Source organism: Danio rerio, chromosome 15 (genome assembly GCF_049306965.1).
Source record: "Danio rerio strain Tuebingen ecotype United States chromosome 15, GRCz12tu, whole genome shotgun sequence".
Classification (NCBI taxonomy): Eukaryota; Metazoa; Chordata; class Actinopteri; order Cypriniformes; family Danionidae; genus Danio; species Danio rerio.
The window spans coordinates 30441763-30452575 of record NC_133190.1 but is presented as its reverse complement, the minus strand read 5'-3'; positions in this window follow the sequence as shown (position 1 = coordinate 30452575).

Sequence of the window (10813 nt, the reverse complement as noted above, 5' to 3'; positions counted from 1 at the left end):
AACACCAGGATAAAAAAATAGATAAAAGAACAAAAGGTGCATTTTAGGACTGTTGGGACCCTTGGCTGGAATTGCTTAGGACTCACAAATCAATATATCAACCCCAGGTCGCCACAACGGAATGAACCTCCAACTTTTTCAGCATATTTTTTTTATGCAGCGAAAGCCCTTCCAGCCGCAACCCAGTACTGGGAAATACCATACACTCTCGCATTCACACACATACACTTAGGTCAATTTAGCTTATTCAATTCAACTATACCCAGAGGAAACCCTCGCCAACACGGGGAGAACATGCAAACTCCACACAGAAACGCCAACTGGACCAGCCGGGACTCAAACCGGCAACCTTCTTGCTGTAAGGTGAAAGTGCTAAACACTCGGCCCACTGTAGCATACATTAAAAAGTGAAATAATGAAAAAAGAAATGAAACAAACTAAACAAAACAAATGTATCCATACCAAAACAGCAGTCTCTTGTTTATAGACTGAGAAGCAAAAGTTTTTCCACAAGCTTTCCGTATTGTAACCAGTTTTGTTGTTGTTTCTGACCGCTCTGAAAACCCACTAAAGCACCCTAGTGATGCAGCATATAATATAACCATTAGTGTAGACCTCTTCCATTTTCTGACAATTAGGACGCTGTGCTTTTTGATGGGAGAAACAGCTTTTTAATCACCATATGTAGCTCTGCTAATTCAGCCGCTCTGAAGTGCTGTCAAGAAACAATTGAGTGAAGAGGGTCTGAAGTGATCAATTGTCTGCGGTCTCTAGGTGAACTTCTCATTTTCTGCACATTCCACCGTCTGTTTGAGTTAATTAGGCTGCCCTACATTCTACTGATTGGATGTAAACATTAATATGCCAGAAAATGACTTTGTCGATGTTTACTGTTTATGTTCGAAGGTACGCTAAATTGATCAGCTATAGAGAAGCGGTCGCTTCTGATTTGATTCTGGACCCAGATAGCGTTATTTTCAGGCATAATTGACATTTATTTAGTTATTTCTAAAGGCGAGACACTGGGGGAGGGGGGAGGGGGGACACCTGTCAGTTTTGAGATTTTAGCCAGCCTAAAGACTTTTGTAGAGCCTGATGTAAAGAAAACATCCCATTTTTAAATTTCTTCTCTAGCACTTTATCATTTTGTGTTGGAAATTTAAATTCATTTATTCATTTTCTTTTCAGCTTAGTCCATTTATTAATCAGGGTTCGCCACAGCGGAATGAACCGCCAACTTATCCAGCATATGTTTCATGCAGAGGATGCCCTTCCAGCTGCCTTCTATTACTGGGAATTAAATTTTAATTATAATGCATTTTTTTTGTCATGCTGTAAACCTCAAAAGCAATTACATAAGACACGCTTTACACTTTTATTTATATCTATGTATTGAAGGTTTTTCGATTTGTTCATCAATATATGGCATACATAATATGTTAAATTATTATTACATTTTTCTTTTTCCAGACAAATTCGATGAATCTGTAAAAACATTTGAATTGGGGCTGCAAAATATATTGTTTCGGCATCGATATCGCATTGTGTGTCCACAATAGTCACATCACAGGATATGCAATGTTTAGTGGTTTATAGTTGACAATTGAGAATATATGAGATTTGTAGAGTCATATTAATGTTTAAATTATAACAAAGTGAAACTTAATTATTTGTATGTTATAAAGGCTTTTTAAAGAGAGTTAAAAGCATTCAGGGACTATAACGTACAAAATTTGTAACTTTAACAAAATATACATTACTCAATTAATACAATGAAGAACATACAGTGTTATTTAAAACATCATGATTCAATTTCTGTACCTGAATACTGTAAAAAAAATTTAAGTTTTTTTTTTTTTTAAGTTTTTTTTTTTCTTTTTTTCTTGGCTTTGTTGTATTTATTTTTGCTTAAATCGTTTATACATGATTCACACTCTTACAAAATCGACCCAATCAATCTAAATGAATGATTTCAAGACAATTAAAAGCATTCAGGGACAATAATGCACAACATTTTTAACTTTAACAAAGGAAACATTTACTGAAATATTAATATAATAAAGCCTATACAGTGTTTTTTAATGTCATTATTCTGTACCTGAATACTGTTTGACTGTCCAAGAAAAAAAAAATAAATGAAAAACTTTTGTCTTTTTTTTTTTTTACCCTTTTTTCTTTCTTTATTTTACAGTTTTTTTTCTCTGTTGTGTTTATTTTTTCTTAAAATTGTTTTGTACATGCACACACCCTAAAAAAATCAACCCAATCAATCTAAATGAGCAATTTTCCATTCAAATAGAGCTATTCAAGCCAACTTGTGAAATTAATTGTATTCATATCACAATATTTTGCAAAAAAACGAAATATTGCAATGTCAGATTTTACCATTATCATGCAGACCTAATTTGAACCTAATATATCAACATAAAATTTCTCAGTGATAGGTTGCAGCTGGAAGGGCATCCGCTGTGTAAAACATATGCTGGATAAGTTGGTGGTTCATTCCGCTGTGGCGAACCCAGAATAATAAAGCCGAAAATAAAATAAATTAATTAATGAATGTCAATATAAAAATTCAAAAGAAACAATAAATTTGAACATAGAAAGGCATGCAAACTGGTGCACATTTCTTAAATAACACCTCATTTATTATTTGTAATACTCAAAACATTTGCAATTCTTAATATAGAGTAATCAATCAAATAGGCAGCTATTGTCATAACTTAATCGTTTATTTATTTTTTACCCTATTCTTTCTATTTACCTTATAAACGTTTACTTGATTGGTTAAAACTTTACAATAAGCTAGTATTAAAAGTAAGTTAATGTATTTACTAGGGATGTAACGGTATCAGAATTTCACAGTACTGTAATACCTCGGTATGAATGGCATGGTACAGTATTTATTGAGTAATTTACAGGAAAACAAAACTAATGAAAAGACTCGAAAAATACAATATTGTATACAATTTACAATATTGTTTCATCCCTAGTATTTACTAATATAAACAAAGAGTGAACAATACATTTCTTACAGTAGTTAGTCATCGTTGTTAACATTAATGAAAATAAGTTGTTCACTGTTTATGTTAACTCGCCATTTGCACAAATTTGTAATAATATAATATAATATAATATAATATAATATAATATAATATAATATAATATAATATAATATAATATAATATAATATAATTATTATTATAATAATATATAGTAATTTTTAATAATATATAATAATTTGCTAACAAATATTGAGTTATGATTAATAAATGCTTCACAGCTCAATCTTCGTGTTGGTAAACACATGAAACCTTATTGTAAAGTGTAACCTTTGATTGTTATCATTTTCCTGCAGTTGTACAGTATGAACGACTTTAATTTGAGTGTTAAAAGTCTACCTAGGTCCACCAGAAATACTTGATGAATTTTCCCTCCATCTGTCTGTCAGTGAAATACGCTCCCCTGGATCTGGTGGTCTCAGCGAGAGCGTCCTATAAATCACAATGCGACGCTCTGCACGGTTCAATATCTCATTGCAGCACTGTGAACTCGGAGCTCCATGCATCCAGGCGAGAGCCGGCGTAAATACAGCAAAACACAGACGTCCATCCTATTTACATCAGCCTGCCGTAAGGACCGAATTTCAGCCCCTTGACTGATGGAAAATGCGCTAACGTTATTTTGGCTGTAGTAGCATATTTATGTTTGTAGTGGCATTGAGAGGCTGTTGGTGGGGGTCTGAGTCGGGTTGTGCGGTGCTTTATGGCTCTGTCCCGTTTGAAACCCCTTTGCCCCTTTCCTGGCACCCCGGCACAGACAAGCCCCATTAACCCGCCGATGCCTCTCGCTGGGGCCGCTTGTGTGCTTAAGCGTGGACGTCGGCGTAAACGATGTCCTCAAGCCTGGAATGAGCTTTGCACAGTTTAATAGAGGTCTGCAGGTCCACATTAATACAGTGGTGCTGGAGAGGGCAGAGGTTTGCACCGCGTGATGGGCTTCTGTCATATCTCTGTGCTAGCGACACATTCGGGCCGCTGCTGAATTTTCAAAAGGCTTGCCGCACTGACATTGTGACTCCTCTGCTGAGCCACAAAAAGCTTTGTTCAGTGTGAAAAGGCTGAATCCGAATTAAATACAAGATGGTGCTTTTAGAAAATGTTATCAGATTTGTTTGTGCACAATTGGTTTGGCAATGTTTCAATTCAAATTTTAGATATCATCCATTTGTTCATTTGTTAATTCGTTTATTTGTTCGTTCATTCGTTCGTTCATTTAATCCTGTGATGGAAAAGAGCTATGAAAAAGGCTTATTTATTTATTTATTTATTTATTTGTTTATTCACATTGTTGTTTTGGTAACACTTTACAGAACAGTTAATCAATGCATTCACTAACGCAAACAAACAATGAATAATAAATCTATTACAGTATTTGTTCATGTTAGTTAACATTGGTCAATGAGGTAACACTTTAATCTAGGAACCTGCCTATTATTAAGATATTAACTGTTCATAGTTATACAGTATCTTATTCTGCATCTTTAAAACTACCAAATGCCTAAACTCAACTTTTACCTTATTAACTATTAATAAACAGCTAATTAGTAGTTTATTAAGCTAGTAGTGCTACTGTAGTTAATGGTCCAGTACCGGGAATTAATAAAAATACATTTGTTTATTGTTAATTTGTGTTGATAACACTTTACAGTACAGTTAGTCAATGCATTAACTAACACAAACAAACAATGAATTCAATTCAATTCACCTTCATTTCTATAGCGCTTTTACAATATAGATTAGGTCAAAGCAGCTTCACATAGAATATTATCAGAAATTAAAACACTGTCAGTCCAGTTTTCAGAGTTTAAGTTCAGTTCAATGAACAATACATTACAGTATTTGTTCATGTTAGTTAACATTAGTTGATGAGATAACACTTTAGGCCACAATTCATGCTATTAAATACTGGCTTATCATCTGCCTATTATTAAAATATTAACTTAATTCACAAAATCACAAAAAATAGAGGGTCCATTAATTATTTTCGGCCGATAAATTGTCAGTGGCCGAAAATTCTGTAATGTCAACACACTTTTAGAGTTTCCATTGTTGCACATTTTTGCTGTGTGATTGGCTTTCATAATAATATAGAGGAAAAAGTCAAGCTTATCAACATTTTTGACATCCCTTTTATCACAATTTGATATAATATCGTTTATCGGCCCAGACCTACTTCTAAAGTACATTTTCTGCATAATCTTATTATGAGTTTATTTAGACAAAAAGTGGTTTAATAATAGTGAGAATTGATAAATGAAGTCTGACCTTTTATTTGTATTCTTACAACATTGATCATGTATGTATGCAGTCAAATACTTGTATCTTATTATAGAGCTGCACGATGAGTCTTCAAAAATCCTCCTTATGTATTCCACTGAAAAAGTGAATATTGCTGTGGCTAAAATACAGAGACAATTTAAATGTTTGTATGAACTTTGCCTGGGACCACTACAGGTTTCCTTGGATTTCATCAGCGTCAGTATACAGGGTGTAGATGTTATTTTTGAAGCTTCAGGGGAACATTTTGATTCTCTCCTTCAGACCCTTCTGTTTTCATGTTTGCATTTTGTTTATTTTCATTTCAATTTACCTTCACTGTTTACACGACAAACCATCATCTGCGCTTTTCAGCATTGTCTATGCAGCTCTCCGCCAGCGTCTCAACTTCCACAGCTTATCTTCTCCTCAGACCGTCTTTTCACCATTTTTCTTTCTCCATCTTTCCCTCTCTCTCTCTCTCTCTCTCTCTCTCTCTGTTTCTCTCTCTCTCTCTCTCTCTGTATGTTTCTGGGCCTGCACAGCCGTCACTCTGAATTATTTTCAATGAGCTCCTTTATAGCATGCGCCAGATCTCAGCTCCAGCCCATCAGCGAGCGCCAGGCCACAGACGCGCTCTGCATTTCTATCAGCCCTGAGCCTTCTGTGTGCTATTAACCTCTCTCTCTCTCCCTCTCTCTCTCCTTCTTTTTTTTCCAGTGCCTCTATTTCTGTTTCTCAATCTTTTTTTCTCTCTCTCTCCTCCTTCCCCATTTGGTCTCTCCTTCCCCCGTTCTTCTTCTCCCCATTCTTTCACGCCCTCCTTTTACCCCACCTCTTTCTCCATGACCCTTACTTTCCATCCACGCTCCGCTTTTCTGCAATCATAAATGACAGAGAATGACAGAAGTGACTGTTGGATATTATATTAACTTCTGTTTTTTTGTGTTTGTTTGTTTGTATGCATGCATGCATGTATTCAAATTATAGTGCAGAACACTAAATGGCTTTGATTACACCTACTGTAGGTACTAACACCCATTTCTAAATAAATAATGTCATAAAAGACAAGTCAATAATAAATTGGAATGACATTTAAGTTTGTTTATTTGTAGAAAAGTTGTTAAATATCTTAAATAAACATTTGAAAACATACTGTTGCATGTGTAAACCACACTGAATAATATACAGTATATCCAATGTACATCCCAGGCTCATTCTTAAAATGTACCCATATAAGCATTTCTGGAGAGAGGTACCAGGGGGTACTTTTTTTTGCAGTTTTTGTTTTCGCTAATCCACCAGAGGTTGTTGTGTACACTTTTTGAGATCTCAAATTGCTCTCGTGGGTACCATTCGCACCTGCTATTCTTGAGTAAATCCACCAGAGGCCGCTGTCAACTAACGGACTGACCGATCGACTGACCTACCTTCCTCCTTCCCTAAACCCAACCAATAGTATTTTTAAAAGCTCAGATTTACCTGTCAACCTACTTTCCTAAACCTCAACCGACAGTTTTTGTCTTACCTGCTTTCTGTTGTTCGCTGGAGTCAAACCCCGTCGTCGTGGTCAACTCTTCTCTGCGTCTTAAGTATGCCGTCTTATGTTGTGAGCAAACTGGTAACAGTGGGAAAGCCGTTCATACGAAGAAATGGTCAGCTGGTAGTGTGAAAAGGAATGGCATCATACGTACTTCAGGCTACATAATTTGTGATCTCCAGAAATGCAAATAGGGCTATGTTTTCAGAATGAGCCCATGTTGCAACATTAACTGTAAAAATGCTGGCTTCCACATCCTTCATGTTGTCCCAACTCAAATCAATAAAGTCAACATAATTCTTTTTTTTTTTTTACAAATTTAAGTAGATTGAGCATAAAGTAATTAAGTTGTTCTCAAAAATTCTCAAGAATTGTTGATTCAGCTTATTTTAAGTAAGTAGTTTGAACAAGCAGAATACATTATTTGGAGTGTAAATATAAAATGCGTGTTTATACAATAAACATAAAGGTCTTAAAATTAATATAATGAAACTCACAACTCTCAGCGGATGCCAAAATATGTAAACAAACAAACAAAATGTTTGACTTTGCCATTTTTGGTTAAACTATAAAAATATTTTGAAGTAAAGAACAAAACATTTTGAGTAACACTTTAGGTCACAATTCACAAATTTAACAAGACAGTTAACATTACTAGCTCAAAAAACTACTAATTACAGTAGCTGTTTATTAATAGTTAGTAAGGAGGAAGTTGGGTTTAGATTTTGGGTGTAGGATTAGGATGCAGAGTAAGATCATACTTTATAATTATTAATAAGCAGATCTTAATAATAGGCAGGTAATAGGCCAATTGAAAATATTAGGGAAATTGGGCCTGATCATGCAGTTTCAGACTCGAGCAGAATCAGACGTTACCTCCCGATCAGGACTCGAATATATTTAAATGTGAATATATATTATTATTTTTAACGCAACTATAGTTATGCGGTGGCACAGAATTCCTTTTTTATGACTTTATAAAGAGACGCTATCGGTAAATGCTGGCAAAGTCGAATAAAGAAGCAGCTTGAAGCTAAAAGCTTAGCTTAGCTGAGTATGTCTGCAGTCTGGAGGTATTATGAAGTTGATGATGACAACATTGGCATAACAAACTGTGAGATATGTAAATTTGGGATTGCCTGGCGGGTATTTTAAGTTGAGTTGCTGTTTGTTTTTATTTTAGATTTATTAACATTTACTGTTGCACTAAAGCCCAAAAGTGAAGAATAAATTTTTTTTTTGTTTCACTTGGTTGTTCAAGCTACCTCACATAAGTGCTCTGTTTATTAGCAGAGTTGCTGATTGTAAAATTAAGGTGAATTAAAAAACAAAAAAAAAAGGAGCTTCCTAGATCTATTTTTTTGCTTTTTTTTAATTCTTTTTTTTTTTTTACATATTATAGAAGTATTGCATCGGGTTTCAGTATCTGTAGATACTCAAAATTAAATGACTCGGACTAGAGGGCAAAAAAACCTGATCGGGACATCCCTAATGCATTTCATGAATTTTGACCTATAGACTAAAGAATTACCACATTTTTCTAAAACTGTATAGCTACTGAGACACATGCCTCTGTGACAACCCTGTGTCTCTCGTACACTTACAAAAAATTTAAGCTACTCATTCCAAAACTACTTATTTAAAATAAGCTGAAACAACACAATTCTTGAGATTTTATTGGGACAACCTAATTTTTTATGTTCAATCCACATACATTTGTTAAAAGTGTTAAATTAATAAATTTGTGTTGGGACAACATGAATGAATTGTGTAGAAGCATGCATTTTTTTACAGTGTACACTGATTTAAAAAAAGTAAAAAACAAACAAACAAACAAACAAACAAACAAACAAACAAACAAACAAACAAACAAACAAACAGACAAACATTGAACACATTACATGAAATTATGAAGTAGAAAGATTGAAATAGAAATGTTTTTATTCACACGTTTTAACATCTTCAAAAATGTATTTTACGGTGCACAAAAAAAACATATATATATTGTATATTATATATATATATATATATATATATATATATATATATATATATATATATATATATATATATATATATATATATATAATTAGCAGCCGCGAATTAGCATTTTTGTCCAAAATCTCTTTCTTTTCCACTTTTCCATCAAACAAATGCATCTCATCTCCGCTCTTAAGTGGCATTGACAGCTCTGCCAACTGTGCCATCACCCCAGGGCAGGATTACACTTTATAGGGTAAAGTTTGATCGTCAAAAACAAGGGGAAAAAAAAATAAAAAGTTCACTCTTCCTTTATTGTCTGAAGGGCTCCTGGGCTCATTGTCTTTTCTTATCAAAGCATTTTTAAATGAACGGAGACAGGGTGCCACACAACACAATTAGCCTCCATTACAGATGTACATTGCCAGCGTATTGTAGGTAATCTAGGACACAGTCACTGTTATCTGCTTAATGTGAAAATACATCTCCGTGAGGAACATGTCATGCTGCCCCAGGACCATTCAATTTCATCTCATCAGCATGTGGAGCGCTAATCCCATTCCGCATGCTATCCCTTTTCCACAGCTGAGAATTGAGATTTTTTTACCTGATTTTAAGAAGTTAATTAGTTAGACAATATTTGATATTCCTGTCATCATGTATTTTCCCAATCACTGTCTCCACCAGAGGCCCAGAGCACCGCTGACGTGATTTCTAAAGACACGCTCAGCTGATCATCTATGCTCATGGGCTTTGTTTGGTTCTACTAAGAGTGCTTTTAAATACAAGGTATATTCATTTTATAAAGGGTAATGATTGATTCAAAGAAGTTGTTAACTTTATATTCTTATACTCCTGTTGCAGACAAAGAAAGATATTTTACTTTCTATGGTGTGCTTTGTGTTGTTGCTTGATTTGATGAAAAAAAGAAAAAATAATATAATTATATAAATATATGTAAAAATGTATCCTTTTTTTTATATAATGCTTATGTTTTTTTGTTGTCAGTATATAGTCATATGTACACTTGCAGTTACAAAAAAAGGCAGCAAATCAAGAAATTAAGAATCTGCTTTCAAACAGATCTCTAAAAAAAACAACCAAACAAACAAACAAACAAAAAAATGCATTGGATCACAACACTTTCAAATAGCACAGAACACAACAAAAATGTTTCAAAAGGAGCTTAAAACGTGACAGCCCAGCAGTTTAGGTTATGGTTTGGCTAATAAAATACAAAACACAAGGGAATCAGGATGTTAAAATTAACAAACAAACAAAAAACTCACCTTTTAAAGATCACCTACAACTTTACTGAGCAAAAGTTTTGGCACAGATATGCCCGATTAATTACCCAAGGTTCCATCATGTTTCTTTGATTAAATACAGATTTTTAAAGTTGTTTTTGAATCACCCTGTATATCTAGTATAACTCACTGTCTGTCTGTCTGTTTAATTTAATTTAATTTAATTTAATTTAATTTAATTTAATTTAATTTAATTTAATTTAATTTAATTTAATTTAATTTAATTTAATTTAATTTAGGTTTATTTTATATATTTTATTTTATTTCTCATTCATTTAATCATTTTCTTTCAGCTTAGTTTCTATTTCAGAGGTTGCCACAGCGGAATGAACCGCCAACTATTCCAGCATGTATTTTTACGCAGCAGATGTCCTTCCAGTCGCAACACACTACAGGAATACCCCCATACACACTCATTCACACACACTCATTCACGCACGCACGCACACACGCACAAACACACACACACACACACACACACACACACACACACACACACACACACACACACACACACACACACACACACACACACACACACACACTGCAGAAAATTTAGTTCCATTTCCCTTATACTGCATGTTTTTGGACTGTTGTGGGAAACCGGAGCACCCAGAGACAACCCACTCGAACACGGGGAGAACAAGCAAACTCCACACAGGAATGCC